This window comes from Ictidomys tridecemlineatus, chromosome 1, assembly GCF_052094955.1.
Source record: "Ictidomys tridecemlineatus isolate mIctTri1 chromosome 1, mIctTri1.hap1, whole genome shotgun sequence".
In the NCBI taxonomy this organism is placed as follows: Eukaryota; Metazoa; Chordata; class Mammalia; order Rodentia; family Sciuridae; genus Ictidomys; species Ictidomys tridecemlineatus.
Genome location: NC_135477.1, coordinates 20581107 through 20599522, shown reverse-complemented (window position 1 = coordinate 20599522; position 18416 = coordinate 20581107). Strand labels below are relative to the sequence as shown.

The window sequence follows — 18416 nt, the reverse complement described above, 5'->3', positions numbered from 1 at the left end:
CCCTGGAGGACTAAGTGGTCTCTTCTTATCTATTAATACAGAGGCTACCTATTTAAATAAAACTACATTATATAAAGCATAGAACTCAAGCTAGCAGCAAGCAAACTTGTTTTTCTATTTATTATATACATTTTTTGCACTGATACTTAGGAGTGAAAGATTTCACATACTACTCTGGGGAGGGGGAAACATTGAATGATCTTACAATTTTATATCTTCATTCCCAAAGAATAACAAGACTGGAGCTACATGTTGCCTACCCACATGGACACCAAATTATGTTCCAAATTTCCTATCTAGATATTGAATGCATTTAATTTTATCTTGCCTCTCTTGTGTGCATTTTTTAAAAAAATATTTTTTAGTTGTAGATGAACACGATACCTTTATTTATTTTTCATGTGGTTCTAAAGCTCAAACCCAGTGCCTCACGTGTGCTGGCAAGTGCTCTGCCACTGTGCTACAACCCCAGCCCATCTGGCATGCATTTTTTAAAACTTGGAATTAGTCCTATGCAATACTCAGTATTGGCATGTACTTACAAATAAATAATTGCTGATAACCAATAATTTGACTTAATTTCACCTTTATGATGGTTACAAAAGCAGTATGCATTTAGTAGAAACTATAGTTCAAATTTTTAATTTTGATTTTTCTCAGGCCACCAAGCGTGTGTGTGTGTGTGTGTGTGTACCTATATAAATTGAATCCTTATGAATGGATCCCTGCGGGGGGGAATTATATATATATATATATATATATATATATATATATATATATATATATATATCTATCCCAGGCCCACCCCCCAACAATCTAGACAACATTGAAATACATTTAAGTTGGAGAATTAAGAATTAAGAAATCAGTGTCTGGAAAAAATGTGATAGTCTATGGAGTTGTTGTAAAGTCAAGGAGAGAATTAAGTTCATTATAGCAACAAATAGCACTGTAACCTTAAGTATACAAGGAATGCACAGTAGTGGGCCCAGATGTAAGGAGTATGTAGATTGCTTTGGATACTATATTGGTTAGTAATAATAATGGGAAATAGATAAGAAAACAAAAACTTCCATGAATATTATTAAAATGGCTTATGCTAATAAAAATAAATAAATAAATAAATAAAATGGCTTATAGTGTCACAGTTGTGGACCAAGTAAGCAGAGATGGGACAAGTTTGGTATATGATATGATATCAAGAAGCTTTTAAAATGTAGGTCCATTTAGATGGGTAGATAAAAACGAAAAGAGATATTTTGGTGGTAAAGGGGAAAATTAAAAATAAATATAGGATGGTAATAAATGCAGGGTTTAGGGTAACAAGTCAAAAGGGTAGATTGAAGATAAAGACCATACAAATTCAGGGCTGGGGATGTAGCTCAGTAGTAGCATGGCTGCCTAGCAGGCACTGGGTTCAATCCCCAGCACTGAAATAAGTAAATAAGAAAGTAAATAAATAAAAAGACAATTCAAATTCATATGTGGGCTTCCTTCTTAATAACAAGGTCTGAAATAGAACCTTTCAAACTGCTTTGGTACGCTCACTGGAAAGATGATCTCTTAATCTGACATACAGAACTAACCAGTCTTTCTGTAACAGTGAAATTTCTCCAGGCATAGGACCAAAGGAGTCCCTTCTTGGTCTGGAAATATGTGAACCAGCTATGTCTTGGGCAAAAGAAGATGAAAAGCACATCCAAGACAGAATGAGGCATGTGTGATGGCAATGTAACCCTGTTCAAAGAGCAGGCAAAAGTGAAGATGAGGAAAATAAGTTGAAAGCCAGAGATTTACCTGTCTCTGCTTGTCTCTTTAGCTGTATCTCAAAGGGATGCTCCCCGGCTCTGGAAAGCTGAGCTGTACCTCTCCAGTAATCCATGTGTGCAGCAGGATCAACCTACAAAGCATAGCTTTATAAAATATAGTTGCTGAAATGAGAACTGGCAGCCTCGTTCGTTTTAAATAAGACGAAAACATAAAATCACATTCTTTCTCAAAGTTTCAGATTGCATTTAATATTTCTCATGCTAAACCTCAGATCGCTTGAAAACCCACAGAAGATTAAACTCCTGTTCTGTTTTTTTTTTCTTTTTATGCTCTTTGTAACATTAAAAAAATAATAATAATGTTTTACCCTTTCCTTTATTTTTCTTTTAACCAGGTCATTGTCATTTGTTCATGCTACTCTGGAACTGTGTGTTAGGTGGCACAGAGAGTGTCTAAGATGCCAGGTGGACAAGATTTGGCACTAAAGAATTTAGTTGAGAACCTAGCCAAATAATTTAGTGGCAAAAAAAAAATGTTCATTTTGTGAAAGAGGCAATCTGAGGGTCTAGAAGACCTACATGTAGTATCAGGGTCAAAAGTCCCCAGAATCTTGGAAAACCATTATCAGCACAAGTCCGTATGTTGGTGGGTAAGCAGTGGTACTACTATTTCATGCTATAGTTTGGCCTGAATATTCATGGGCATGCTGAGTTGATGAGCATCTGGTATTATGGTAGCCATGCAACTCGGAATCCCCTCCATTATTAAAATTAACCCTGTTTCCCTCTGAGGAAAGGTTGAAGAGCTCTCTACTATCAAATTGTGTTTTGGATGGAGCTGATGTTACCTCCAAACTCCAGAGGAAATGTTGTGACTTGGCCACAGAATCAGATGCATAGGAAATAGACTAATTTTTAGATTGTGATTGGGAAGATCAAGAGTGGGCATGCCTTTCACCCTGCAAATTCTTTCATCTCAAGGGGAAAACCTGTCTGAGAATTGGGCTAATGCAGAGAAAAAAATTGGAGCCCAGATTTAGAGAGAAAATGAATTGATGCTATCACATTCTCTAGGTTCATGATGCATATGAATATAAAATTTTCTCTTGATTCATATTTTTAATCATGTGTATTCATTAAGAAATGAAAACTTATGTTAAGTCATCAAATTAGGGTTCTGTGGTAGCTTGGTAAATATCAATGGAATGCTGGCAAATGTTTACTAATTGGCTCTCTGGTATGTGTGTGGGGAGTTGGGATGGTAAAACTCTGATTTAACATGTTGGCCAAACTCTAGTTTAAATACTCTTTCATGTAAACTTCAAACGACACTAAAAATGAACCTGGATGGAGATGTGTGCAATTGATCTTTCAAGAAGGTAAGAATTGACTCCAGATGTCACTAGTCAGGTTGCATGCTAATTTCCAGTAAGTCAGTAAAAGGTGTTCCCATCAGCATTTATTAACCACTTGAAAAATATTACATGTTTTGTTTGTTTCAATCTGCAAAATGTTGCTATGCCATGATAGCTCCTGGAATACTTTCTCCTTTGTTTGTAAATAAAGGATGAGGATTAGCATCCCTGTGGAAACAGAGTTGTAGTAGATTCAGAATACCTGGAAAAGGTCATAGAGCTCTCACTTAACAAGGAAAGATAAAGTGGATTTGGAGATCTTACGCAGGCATCAGGAACACTGAGGGTGTCACTGTGGTTATTTAGGAAAACCATATTCTTAGGTTTCTCCTACTGTGGTTACTTAGGAAAGCCAATTCTGTGAGTCACTTTTTTACGTATCTATAAAGTTGTATTCACTAATGCCTACATCATGGAGTTGAGAAAATGTAACAATCTATATGTAAAAGCTTATAATGCCTAGAACATGGGGAGTGTCCTGTCAATATTAGCAACAATCATCAGAGCTACAAATAAATAATCCACTTCTTTTATTAATTCCCTTATTAGAAAACCTGTTATCCACATGCTTAAACATTGCCTATTGTGTCTCAGGTTACTAAGGTCTAATTCATCCTTTTTTTCCCTTTTTTTTTCAAATTGGATAATTTCCATTACTCTATTTTTCATTATTCTTGACTCCATTATCTTTCCCTTCTCCAGCTGGCTATTAAGACCATCTGTATATTTTCCAATTCACATTTTTTATTTGAAATCCTATATATCATTTTCATTATTAATAATTAACCTATGGTTTGTCACCTTGAAATCACTCCTTTTCTATCAATTTAACACCTATGAAACACTAACACTTTTTCTGTTGTGTGCTTTTATCCCTTAATCTTAGCTTAATTTGTCTTATTTCTTTAGGTACTTGGTAAATTTTGATTATATACTAAGCATTTTAAATATACTACATTGAAGACTGGTTTCAGGTGCCTTTCTCCAAATAACATTTATTCTAATAAGTAGTTAAATTATTGGCTAATCACATAGAAATTGTTCCCTGTTTGGGGTATGCTTTGTTAGATTTTGTGTCCTTTAGATTTGCCCTTTGTTTCATGAAGATCCTTAACCACTGCTCTTCACCTTTCCTTTGATGGATTAGCTCTTCTGGGGTTTCATGGGAAGCCCAAGGTGACTACCCTACTTGTTTAGCCTGGTAGGATTCAAACTCCAAACTCTCTTTATTTCCCCCTGTGATGAAGAATAGAAGAAATTTCGACTTAGATTTTCAGTTATGCAGTTGTTGCTCTCTTTTGGGTTCTCTGGAGGCATGTGAAATTCAAGTATCTGCAACGAGTGTGAGGGGATTTCAGAGGCAAAGCTTGGGGACACAACACTGTGCCTTCCCACTTTTCATGATCATTCTCTCATTTCCAGCTACTTTGTCAGCTTCAGTCACTGTCCCTCTAAATGCATAAAACCAACAAGCATCCTATTTTCTATGTGAGTTTTAGCCACTGTACACTGTAGAATGGAAAGGAACCCAAGGATAAAACCTATAAAACACACAATGTCATTTTCTTTCTACAAAGGTCAAAGAGTCTACATTTTTGCTAAATTTTGTTCTTCATTAGTGCCTGCAAAGACTATTTTTTCAACTTTTTCAAGTTTCAAATTTTTCTTGAAGGGGAGCTAATATAAAACAAGGATTCTGGCATAGCCGGATCTGTAATCCATTGTTTCTCTTCCAATTTCTACCATTTTAAGATGCCCTATGTTTACTTCCTCAAGTTTCTCTTTCTGGTAGTCAAGAAATGCTGTGCTTTTAGAGAGCTAAAATAACATCTTAGTATTCTGACTACTTATAATGGGGTGAACTATGGCTTATGCTTAGTTCTACGGATTGAATAAAACTTTCTAAAGGTAGTTATTAAATGGCATTTTTTTTTTGCTAAGCATTTGCCCCTCATTTAAGTACATTCTTGTAGTGCATATGCATCAGTTTTTCTTACCTCTAGAAGAAATTTTGCCATATTTTTGTTATGATCTGGGATTCCTTATAACCAGTTTCTACAGGATGGGTTTCTTAAGAGTTTTGAGTGAACACTAATTTCACTTATAGCGAGTGTAGGGTGTGTCAGTGACTGGCATGATCATGCATCAATGACTTATTCTTCCAGATGCAATGTCAATGGAACCTGCACATTGACAACCAAAAAAAAAAAAAAAGAAAGAAAGAAAGAAGCAAGTTTGAGCTCATAGAAAACAGTCACGTCTTTGGTAGCTCTAAGCCTGCTCCTTTAGTGCAGAATAGAGCTTGGCTTGTGTTCTAAACTTTCCCATTACCATCCACAAACCTGAGCTGTCCCCAGCTACCACCCCACTTGCCAAATGTGAATCAGCTCAGGCTTCTTAGGAAAAATCAAAGCCACTAAGGAAAAGAGCTAAGAAGCTCTTCAAAACTCTCCACCCCACTGACTTCAAGACAGCTTCTGAAATAAGAAATTACAGTCTTCCTCTCCTTCCTTGTTACTTTAAAAAAATGCATCAAATCAACACTAACTAAAAGTTAATTATTCTGACTCAAAGGGAACTTCTTATCTCAGCTGTAATCTTAATGGAGATTGATTTGAAATGTAGCTAAGCGTTTTTTCCCTGATAAGAGATACCACTGTGTGAGACAGGTCCAAAGGAGGGTGGCAAGACCCAGTGTCCTTTTTCACATCATTAGGTCATCTTTAACAAGGGAAAACGACACCAGTGTTACCTTTTTATGTTTTGTTGAGGGTCTATATTCACTGTGGTGCCAAAAGATGGACTAACCATCTTTTCTCATCCAGTTCTTTTCAGACAGAAATCCAAATTGTTATTCTTCTAAATCCTATCTGGTAGATATGATTTGAATTCTCATGCTGTGAGCCCAGAAAACCCATAATCAGATGCCACTGGAGATATTCTGTGTGTTTTCTAAATAAAAGAAATTAAGCAATGTTTTGGAGATAATAGAAAATAAATTTATGATCACAAACACTGACGTAAACAATCTACAGTATTTTGGGGCATCCTGATCAGATATTAATGTTTTTGATATTGTTAGTTTGGGGATGCAGCTGATTCAGGTACAGCAATTTGCAGTGGGACTTTCTGCTATTAATTCATTCATGTTTAATAAATGAGAAATGAAGGGCACATGAGGTAATGTGGGCAAGCCAAATTCTTTTTGGAAGAGAGGGTTGGTTGTGATTGTAGGAAATGTTCATGATACCAGACAGTTTCTCAAATCAAACATTTTATTCCTGTTAGTCTCTTACTTTGGCCAGTTTTGTCATTAAAGTTTATATCTTTTGATTAGGTCATGACTCCTTACAAAGAACATTTTAGAAATTATTTGTGGAGAGTAGGAGGCCAGAGGAAGACTGGAACAAGGAAGTGCCAATTTCATTTTATTGCATGCTGATTCTGAGTTATCCATAGCTATCAGATGGAGATGATATTAGATGATGTGTTGGTCAGTATTGGGGGGACAGATTGGAGTTACATTTAGAAGGTTCTGCATCTACGAGATAACAGAAGCCATGAGTATTGATAAAATTGGCTAGGGAGCGGTTTAAAAGTGAAATGAGATGCTTGCAATAAGCTCAGGAACCTAATAATATTATTGCAATTTCAATAGAAGCAAATTGGTCCCAAGGAGTGCACTTAATTTTTATATGATCAGTAACTTCTGAAGCCAGAAATAGAACCAAATTCTTCCTCCTTTAATCAAAAGTATTTTTATTAAACTACAGTTTCTCTCTTGCCAACAAATATCTGCCAAGGCCTGCCATGTGCCCGGGAAGTGGAAGATACTATATGTTACAGATATGAAGCCTTCTGGGAAACTGAGGCAGTACAAAGACCTGCCCTTCAAACCCCAATTCTTGTGATCAAGTCAGAAAGATTTCATAGATGTCACTCAGAGAAACAGTCATTCGTTTGTTGAAGGGATAGGAAAGGGGGAGGGGATACTCTCTATGGAGAGTAGTTCCTTTCAGAGAGGAGAAGGATAGTGTGCCTGTCCTGAACTTCAGTTTTATTGGGTATCCAAGAGACGTTTCCAGAGAGTCTTGTCCAGGTCTACCTCTTCAGTCTTGACTGACAGCTGGATGATATCAGACTTTCAGGTCTTTACTGCAGTGACAACTCTAGTCAATTGGTTCATGCTGATGGGTTCTATCTGGATTCTTAACCACACATTCTTACAGATTTTATGATTAAGAGGAATGGTCTTTATCTCCCTGAGTTTTGGGATCTGATCTATGACCAGGGTCGCAAAAGGGTCTCAGGGTAACTTGCGTTTCTCTTACTGATATTATTTCAGACCTCTGTTTCTTCTGTGGACAATAGGTAGTTTGTTGAGGAATGTGACATATCCTGTTCACTTAATTCAGGAAGGTCTGCAGGTAAATTGTTTCTTGGAAAAGAAAGTGTGTGTGTGTGGGGGGGGTCAGTTCAGTAGGTCCATTTTATAAATTATTCCTTTAACTTCGTGTATCCGTCACTTGCATCTCTCTGTCCCCATCACACGGAGATGGAAGGGGTAGGGAAAGAAAATAAGAGTAGGCAGGAGCACGTGATCTGCCAGCAGTCAAACTGGAACTATCTGAGTTCAAAATCAGTCTCTTTATCTTCATTTCTACCCTTTCCCTCTTTTAGAATTTTTATTGGGCCATGGATCTCCTTTTTCCAAGTTGTGATCGATGCGACTCTACCAGAATCATCTTTTAAGATGCTAAGAGTTTACTTCTGTCAAAAAGAAAAAAAAAACTGAATTTTTCCACCAAAAATTCTAGGTCCCCTGAGACCCACCTCATTCTACTGTCTAATTCGACTTCACTCGTGTCCTTATGTGGTCATGATGAAATCTTTTCTCCAGCCAAACCAACCTACTGCTTTTCCCTTGTTTTAATGATCTATTTACATGTAATAATATATCCCAAATCTAGGGGCATGAGCAACAATGATAATTTCTTATTATTGCTCAGGGCTATTGTGGATATCTGAACCAAGCTAGGCGTTCCTTGCTTGAGTTTCTCATGTATTTGAGGACAGGTGACAACCGAAACCATCTTGAAAGCTTTTTTATTCATATGAGCTGAGAAAACTCAAAGATCTGGGACATGAGACCTTTGGAATTCTCAGTTATCTCTATCCTCATAGGGTCTCTCCAGGTGGTCTCCCGTACATGACAGATTCAGCATCGCCAGACCTCTTACCTAGTGGATCAAGGTTCTGAGAACACATGCCCCATAAGAGAGCTAGGCAAAAGCTCTAACATCTTTATGAGTTAACCTTGGAAGTCATGCAGAATCATGTGCCACATTCTGTGTTATCAGCAAGTCACTAAGGCCAGATCATGGTCAGAGGGTGTGGAATTCGACTCTTAATTGGAGAAACGTAGAATCACTTTGTGGACATGTGTTAAAACCACTCAACAAATCTGTGCTTTCAGAATTCTGCATAAAGGGAGACACGGTTTCCTAGGACTACCTCATTTCTCCACCGAGTCCTGTTTATTTCAGCTTCACAGTTAACGACTCTAGGAAGCCACTGATAAAGCTGGAAGTGTTTTCCTTAGTACTACACTGCCTGAAATACTGGGTATCATTTTGCATGCCTCCCAGCTAGAAAATACAGTGAGATTTTAAAAGATGAGAATACCTTTAATGGTGAATTTATTAATTCAGGATATTAGAGGATTATTTATTTTATCACTATTAGAAACATAAATTACTCCGTAACTGAAGAAAATCATAGAAATTTCTCAGTTGCCAGGCTGAGTAGAGTTATAGGTAGATTCAAGTTTGGGGAATGGAAGTTTCAACTTCCATTTAGAAACTCCTAGACTGACCCATTCTGAGCCTCAGCTTTAGCCTTAAAATGCAAAAGAGAGCCCCCAAGGGCACAGAACTAGAGAAGGGCCTATTAATCATCACCCCACACACTGCAGGGTAACTTTATATAATGTTCCTTTTGAATTCAGCAAATCTTGGAGGCTGTTACAAAGTTTAGATTTCTCACCCTTTGAGTGTGTGTGTGTGTGTGTGTGTGTGTGTGTGTGTGTGTGTGATAGTGATAACCAGGAGGCAGTAGCTTAGAGAAACCTCTAATCTTGGCAAATACTCATTAAAATAAAAGGTCTCTCCAAGGCCCTGGAGGAAACCTTTATCAGGAAACCAATTAGTTAAGGTCCAACCCTTGACTCTTTCTGTTTAGAACTTTAAAATGACTACCTTATTTCTTGTTATATTTTCTTAACCTGTAATTAATTACAGCCCATTATGAATTCCCAGGCCCCAGGAAACATTTATCTTCAACATTAGGCCACTTGAAAGATAGATTAAAGCTGTGATGAGAGGATACAGAACATATCAACTCCACAGGCAGCTCCCCAACTTGGGGAATACCCCAAGATGCGCTATCATCCCTCCAGGCATGTCTGTGTGACGCAGCACAGAAAGGAAGGTGCTCCTGAAATAAGTGTCACTACCAAGCCTGCATTCTTGGGAGCAGGGAGGATGAGTGTTCTTGACCTTGATTGTGAAAGGAGAACAATCCTCACATCAACAGGGAGCCAAATCACACCTGGCTTTAGTCAGATCACACTGATCTTGGCAAAACAGTGAATTTTATTTAGTGATTTTAGAAATCTTAGCATCTTAGAACCTTAAAGATTTCAGAATCTTTGCTACTTCTCCTCTATTTTACACATAGGCCAACTGCTGGTGTACACTTTTTCATTTAATGCCCACCATGACCCAAATACCACTAAGAGGGGAAAATTGAAATTCAAGGAAGTTAAGTAGTTTATGCAGATCACAGTTTAGCAGAGATAAAGGTCTAAGTAGAACCAAGGTTCTGCTGTTTCTAAAACATGTATTTTTCTACTGCATCCTGTGTTTACAAATAGATACATATATATATTCATTCAACTATATATTGCTAAGCACATTAATATATACTATGCATATACACGTTATTCAAAAGAATAATGCTGATAGAATAAGTGCATGGGAGAACTTATTCAGACTAGTTGTATTCTTATTTAAACTTGTATTTCTGGTGGCCAATATGGTAGCTGGCCAAAAGGGAGAACTTTAGAGATATTTGTTGAATAATGAATATTCCTGTGAGATAGTTTTTGAGAAAAGTTTTTGAGAAAAGAAAGAAAAGAAAGTTAGCCACTTCTGAAAAAATGGGAAAAGTATGAACACATTTCTAAGAGGAATTGAGTCTCAGAGAAAGGATTGTTTTACAGATGGGCCACCATGAGCAAAGGCATTAAGGTGGGAAATCTGAGTTTTTCTGAATGGTGAAGAATTAAGTCTGGGAAATCAAAGAGTAAACAAAAGTTTCAGTGAGAAAATGAAGCCATCAAAAGTAGAACATCAGACATTAATCTACTTCTTAAAAGGTAGAGAAATGTTTTTTTTTTATTTAAGTAAAATTGTATTCCAACTAAAATCACTCCAAAACATGGGACTGTAGATAAGACTCAACTTGGATTTACTGAAGAATAGGATCATGCCATCTAAAATGACTTGGTGTAAGGCTTTGCTTGAAAGTCTTTTTTTACAATGCAAGTGGATTTCTCATCTTTTCCAACCTGAGTTCATGTTTAATTTAAAATGTTTGTTCCTAGGAAGACGGACTGTGATCACCTTCAAGGGTGGTGTCACAGGGGTTAACCATCCAACAGACTACCTGGGGAATTGCATGATGTTCGTATTTTCAACTTCACAAGAATTTTAATGCAGTTTAGAAATAAAGAAGTAACAGAAATCAAATTGTATGATAAAAATAACAAAATTAGAAAATCTTTCTCTCTTTTTCTTTGGTTGAAATGAGTTCAGTGGAGTTGAATCCATGATGCAAAAGAAACACTTGTTCTTCCGAGTAGAGGGCAGACTGGAATAGGAGGGAATCCTCTCCCAGACAGAGAGAACCCTGTCCATGTTTGCTAGAGGAAGCTAGTCAAAGACATGAGCTGGGTACATTCACATCACCTTCCAGTCAGTCATTTCTTTCCGTTCTGTTTCCTCTTTCCTTGTTTTTTTCAATGTACTCCCTGTTTTAGGTTCCTGATGACTTTGTAGAATGCCCAAGGGGTCAGGCTGCTCTCACACTGAAGGACAGAAGAAAGTCAGCTGAAGAAAAAGAATAAGGACTGATAAACCTGAAGTCATGTTTCAGCCCACACCTACTGCCTGTGATTAGTATACCTGATATCTATATACCTAAATGTGCTTTCTCCTATGTTATGCGTTAACTGAAGGAGAAACTAAATAAGTGTGGTATTTTTGCATCCCCTCCCAAGCACATTAGTTAAGCACCTGCTTTGTGCTGTGATTATGGAGAATAAGGTCCTCTCCTATCCCAAACAATTGTGCAATAAGAAAAGGTGATACACAGGACTGTGACTCCGGGCTCAGCACATAAGGAAAACAACTTGGAGGGATGTTTGAAAGAAGGATTGATCACAGTGTGCCCACAGGGTCCTAAAAAAGCTCTCAGCTTAATAATCCTGGTGTTTTATTCCCATTTTATAGATGCAATGAGAAAGGCACAGAGAAATTAAATATCTTTTCCTCCTAATATCCAATCCTAGTAGCTGATAAAGTAGGACTAAAAACTCATGACATGCCTTCTATTTTGTTGCTACAAACTTTACCTAAAATACAAAAATACAAAAACAAAACAAAAAAAACTCACCAGAAACAGAGAAATTCTAGTGTTCAAATAGCATAAGCACATAACACCACCTCACATATGGTTAAAATATTCTGCAGTGATCAAGTTTGATTTATGAATTTCAATTCAGATAAATCTATTAATACTGCAAAAATTTAAAACTTTAGCATTAAAGATTCATTTCAATGAAGGCAAAACTCCTTTCCTCTTTCTAGTCTTAATATTATTCTGCATTGCAGAAGAGACAGTTAACCATCCTGTGATAATAATTCACTTTGCTCACATCATGGGGATATAGGGATATGTGCCTCCTGCCTTGCACATTGGCAATAACCTCCACCTTAGTGAGCTTCCTGAGCTCCACACGAGGGACACTGCATACTCAGCAAATCATAACATTTAGGACCCTAAATTATTATTATTTAGGACCCTGTTATTGTTGTTGTTATTTAAGACCCTAAATTATTATTATTATGTTTATAGCAGACACCATGAGGAATCATGTAACTGCATAGTCTACCTTTCCCAGGCCTCTATTGCAAATGGAAATCATCCCTTCCCTTTTTTGTAAGACATCAAATGGACCTAAGTTACTGTTCTGTATTAATGTTCTCTGTATTTCATCTCATGGCTCCAGAGACACATGCATGCACGCACACACATACAGACAGCAAGAGAAACAATAAATAAGTCCTGCTCTCTGGAAATACTACACGGGTAAAGAATCATGTGTGAGCTCCTAGAAGACAAAGACCAACACCTTTTCTTTCTACGATCCTGTGCTCAGTAATTGCATATTGAATAAATAAGCAAGAAATTAATGCACATTTAATATTCATTTATCATCCAATAAATATTTACTGAATATTATTTGGTAATAGTAACAGCAAAATCATGAAGGCAGAAGACAGGTATATGTTATGGACTGGGCTTACATCAAAAAAATTTATCAGAATATTTTGGAAAAGGTAGAAATAAAAAAAAAAAACAGGCTTCATGAGGGGAAATACAGAAAGAGATGCTTTCAGGGGAAAAAAAATCTTCAGTTCACGAGAAGCCAGTTTGAGCAGCATCATATGAAGCGATATATGCCTTTTGGCACCTGGTAGGAATTTTGGGCCCTCCTGCTGGTAGTGAACACTGTTCTCATTTGTTTCTCCACTAAGAGTTCGTTCCACTTTATTTCTGTGAACAGCTTTATCATCTAGATAACTCATTGTTCCTTCCTCAGAAATAGCTCTTATTACCTGTACTCATCATTTGGAGCTTTTCCACCATTTACTTCTCTCGTTTACAGATGGTAAGTTAAGAAGAAAAAAAAATATGAAATTATGAACACAGAAAACTTGCCCCATTACCATTGCAGCTCCAGGTTTTAATTTCTTCCACTGCTGAAACCCGCATCTTCTTATCCCACTAGAGTATCGCAATGATACTTCTTTTCCAGGGTACCCATCACCTGCATTCCTGGCTAACCCTGACCAGCTCTGTTCTCCAATCCCAGTTTAGGTAGGTGTCCCTTAGCCCTTAGCAACCTGGGCCAATGTGAACAAAAGCTGCACATTTCAGTCACAGCTGGAAGGGGTCTCAAATCATGCCACCAAGGTTTGTATTTTTCCTCTCTGTGTCTTGTGTTAGACTCATTTTGGACAAACATTTTTCAAAGTTGGGCCCTGACCCACCATCTCTAAAGGGGAAAAAAAAAAGATTCATTTTAAACTCTATTTAACAAAGAAACAACAGTTAACACTTTCCTTGGCAGTGGCTGGAGTCATGTGCTTACCTCTAGAACCAGGATGAGAAATTTACTCAATTAAATTACATTGCCAGAGAGTAGAAGAGGGATAATTTCTCAAATTTAATTGTGGGAGGGACGCAGAGTATAATATCCCAGAGGAAAGGATAAATGAAATGATTAGAGGGAGCTAGATGACTTGAAGGCAGGGTGACTCTGAAATAGTTAGACAACTCTATTTAACATGCACACAGTGGGGGAATATTAGTCCTCACACATTAGTAATCAATGAAAACAAGGCCATCTTTCCCTCGTGGAGCTGTTCACAGAATCTTTGCTGAAATGATGGCTTAGAGACCCAAATAATGTCTTAGTTTCTGTTGGGAGGTGCTGGAAAGAAGCAGTCAGGTGCCTGACTTTTGCTAACGATTACTTTGATACAGATGTTTGGCCAGAATGCTAAGGACATCATCTCATTTCATCAGCACAGCAATCTGGATCATTGTCTCTGTTTCACAGACGAAGACATAGTTTTTGCAATGTTGAACGACCTGCCTAAAGCCTCACGGTGAGTAAATGGTGGGAAGTAGACTTGATCCTAGGTCTGCTCCTAGGAGCCCTCACCTCCTCCACAGCACCGCCTGGCTGTTTTCCTTGTCTCCGCTTGTTTTGCAGGGACACCTGCAGCTTTCCATTTGGCAAGCTGACCCATCCCTTTTTCTCTCATTGTTTATGCATAAGCCTCTCCAACTGCAGAAAATTGGTACAGAAAATGAGCACCTTTTCTGCCAACAGAAGCTTCCTCCCCAGGTGCTTTCTGAGTACCTGGTGAAGCACCCGTGGCAATCGTAGGTTGAACTCACACACACACAGCATCAGAAAGCCTGGCTGTGTCTTTTCCCAACAGGACTGAGGTGGAGGGGCCCACAGATGGCCTGCTCTTACACAGCTTTGGCTTTATCACTAGATATGCTGGAGACACTGGGATGGCTTCTTTACATTGCCATTTGCCTCCTTGTGTGAAGTATTGGCTTTCCATGTATGAATCACCCAGGCAATGGATTGAGAATGAACAGAGTGAGATCTGTATTGATCATAAGAAGAAAATTTATGTTTCCAAATGGCAATTTGATGAAAACAAACCTGAAATAGAGTCTCTAGGTACAAATTGTTTGGGGATGTGTGTGGCCAATGGGAGGTTTCACTAATCCTGTAATTTTTATGTATTTGTTGTACTTTAAAATAAAGCAAAAAATAACTGACAGAAGGGAAATGAGATTCACAATGAATCATAAACACAAATGAGTTCATAATACGATGTTTACCTGTGGTGAAGTGCATTTGAAACCATTTGATGACAGATATACACAAACATAAAACTCTACTGCAAACAAAATTATTTTTAATTTGTCCTTTTTAATATTTTTATTGTAATATGCCATTGTTGGGATTTAATAGGGACTTGAAAATTTCTTTGCTTCAAGTTTCTATTGCTTTCATCGCCAAATGCCAATATTTTAACTATGGAGTGAGATACTGAGATCGCTGCTGATATTTATGGTTATAATCATTATGATTTGGACTACTTTCAAGCAATTCTAAAGGTACAAATTTAAGAATAATTATAGCTATCTATCTATATGGTTTCTGTGGAAGTAAAATACAGTGAAGGATGTATGTGAATGAAGCCGGCTGTGAGACAGGGTGAAGGAGTTCATTATGGCACCAACACGGGGTCCCTACTTGACACCCTGCACCCTGAACCCTCATATAGTACACCACAGCTGAAGGATTAAGACCCCTGGACTTAGCAGGCCTAGATTCCGTGTTCTGTTCCACCATGCCCTAGCCATGTGGCTGGGCATATTACTTCTTAGATTCTGATCATCTATGAGGGTGGATAATAGACTCTATTCATAGGGTAATTATGAGAGAGAGAGAGAGAGAGAGAGAGAGAGAGAGATTGTGTCTGGCATATGAAAGGTGTTTAATAAATGTTGAACATGGGTTCACATGTTTAGTGTCACCATATGATTTTATGTTAATAAGGAGAAAATAACATCTCCTTCAAGCTTCCTTCAATACAGCCAGAGGTGCCTAATGGCATACATGTTAGCATTATTCTTTTCTACTGTACGAGAACAATAATATTAATATTATTGGTTAATATTCAATAATATTAACCTCTGCATTCTTTCTAAATTCAGTCAGTACAAAACCTCAGATTCCTTCTCAACACATGATGGACAGTTACTATTAATCCAATCCAGTGCCCGAGAGACCAATTTGCATACTAACATAACTCTTAATTGCAGCTCATCTGGGGAGTTAAAGTGGAGGAAAGGCGGAGAGGTTGGCTAAGGTGGCTAAAGAGGACAATTGACTGATATTCTCTATAATTCCAAGTAAGTTTATCCCCTGTGGGGAACATTTATTTTTCCTTTACCCAGCATGCTGCTCTACAGGACCTTAAACTAGCTCATTTTGTAAATTTGTCAATGCAAAAATTTAAAAGAATATGTCTCAGATTCATACAGGTTGGTTCTTTAAAATGAGTTTATCTGTGCAAGTTGGGGAGGGAATAGGCAGAGAATGTCAGCTGGCAATTTTCCTTAATGAGGTAGGAAATACCATGAAATTTATTCTTTACTTAGGAGGTGGTTGATTAACTCTCAATGCAGATAATTACTGGATTAATTCTGGCTTCACATTCAAGGAATGGGATTTGGTGCACAGCCTCCAGCTACACTCCTTGATTTGAACAGGATGTGGTGGGAAAACTCTTTTCTGGTTCTCCAAGAAAATTCTTAACTCAAAGTAAAAATAAAATGTTTTCTGACTGGAATTGAAATCTGGGAAGAATGATAGAAAAGTCTGTCATCCTCTCTTTCAGAAAGGCAGTGAATTTGACTATATGTTTTTTTCTTTCTGACTTTGAGCATTTCTTGTCTTCATTATATCCACCCCCATCAACTGATTGCAACAAAGTCAACAAGTGAAAAAACCTGCCAGATGCCAAGTTTGCTCCGTAAAGTGGAAAACCAAGGGCCACATTTAGCTTTTTTTTTTCCCTTTAAGCAACTCTTTTCTTATTGCCATTTTGTAGTCTGTGCTTGTTCCCAACACTCTCTCTGACCACAGGATGACACTGACCCTCTGGCTTTGTCTAACTGAACCAATATTTGCACCTGTTGTAGATGAGCCCCTGCTGGCTTTTATCTGCTTGGTGTTTTGAATGAAGACTTAGAGGATGGGCACAGTAACTGCTCACGGGAGGAACTGCAATATGTGTATTACAGAATTGTAGGGACCCATCTTCTGCAGGGATAAAGATTGTGTAACAGAGAAAAGAATAAGAGAGGGAGGGAGGAAGGGAGGGAGGGAGGGAGGGAGAGAGAGAGAGAGAGAGAGAGAGAGAGAGGAGAGAGAGAAGAAATGAAAATGTCCTGGTTTCTTGAAAGTTTTCATTTTTCAAGATCTAGAAAGTTCTGGAGTCTGGCTGCATGTTTAGTCAGGATAAGTCAGATTGACTCTGACAGAGGCAAACACTACTGATTAAAGCAATTATTTAGTTCTTTCTTTTTTTTAAGCTTGCTTTTCCTTTTATAAAAAATTATCACATTAATGGATGTTGGCTCTCAACACTGACCAGTTGATGCTGTTTTCCACCATTTTCACCCTTTAGACATTAATCTCACTTTTAAAGAGTTTTTTCTAAACTTCAATTAGCAAGTCACAGCAATTTCTGCAGCTCCTGATCAGGGATTGGTTTTCTTTATGTGCACCACACATTTTTACTCCAATTTTTCTAACCTAAGTCAAGATGACACACAAGATGGACTCATTATCTCTTCATACTTTCCTTCTATAGTTCTTTTCTTGATTAAGCTGCTCATTCTGAGCATTAGGAACAATTCTCATGGGTGCCCCAGGGTGGATTTTATTAATTCCACTTTCAAATGAACACACAGAGATTCAGGAAGTCTAATGCAAAGAGCTGGCACATTGAAGACTTGAATTTTAGCTGAAGATTTTCTGTCATTCAAACCAAAGCTCTTTCTAGGACCCTATCCTGCATCTTGCTCTCCCTTAGTGTAAGGTATTAAAACTTGAATTCATTATTCCTTTAGGATTTTTTATAAACATTGCCAAGAATCATGTTAGACACTTTTGTGTTTCACTCTCTTTTATGATTCTAGAAGGAATACATTTATTCACATTTTTAAAGATGAGGAAACTTCACTGTATTAGTCATTTCCATTGCTCTAACAAAATAACTGTGGCTGAGTACTTTATAAAGAAAACAAGATTTATTTAACTCACAGTTTTTGGAGGCTCAAGAAATTTTCCTGGTTTCTGCTCAGCTCCAGTTAAGGCCTCCTGGCAGGTGGCAACACAGCATTGTGAGCACACGGGAGAAGGTGAGTTTGCAGGGCAAGACAGGAAGCCAGAGTGGGCAGGAGCCAGTCTTGCTCTTTGGTAACAACCTTTTCATGACAGCTAACCACGGCCCATTAGAACTACATCAAATGCCCCCAGTGACCCAATTACTTCCCACTAGGCCATACTTCTTGAAGGTTCTGTCACCTTCCACATAGCCACATGGGATCAAGCATCTAACTCATGATATTTGAGGAACACACTCAAACCACATCCAAACCATAGCACAAATCCTGAAACTTGTCAGGGTCATAGAATTTATACATGCAAGGTAGGGTAGCACAACCTGGATCTGTCAGACTATCCTCCCAATCCACAGAAGTTGCTCCAGAACTCATCCCA

General features: G+C 37.8%; 1 long non-coding RNA gene across 2 annotated transcripts in view; it reads left to right on the top strand.

Moving 5' to 3' along the window:
- Positions 1 to 18416, top strand: part of LOC144366193 (uncharacterized) — a 205994-nt gene that overhangs the window by 171169 nt on the left and 16409 nt on the right. For both annotated transcript variants that reach the window (XR_013425138.1, XR_013425137.1), the window contains 2 exons: positions 14078 to 14202; positions 15950 to 16039. This is a non-coding gene — a long non-coding RNA (uncharacterized LOC144366193). The remainder of the gene's footprint in view (positions 1 to 14077; positions 14203 to 15949; positions 16040 to 18416) is intronic.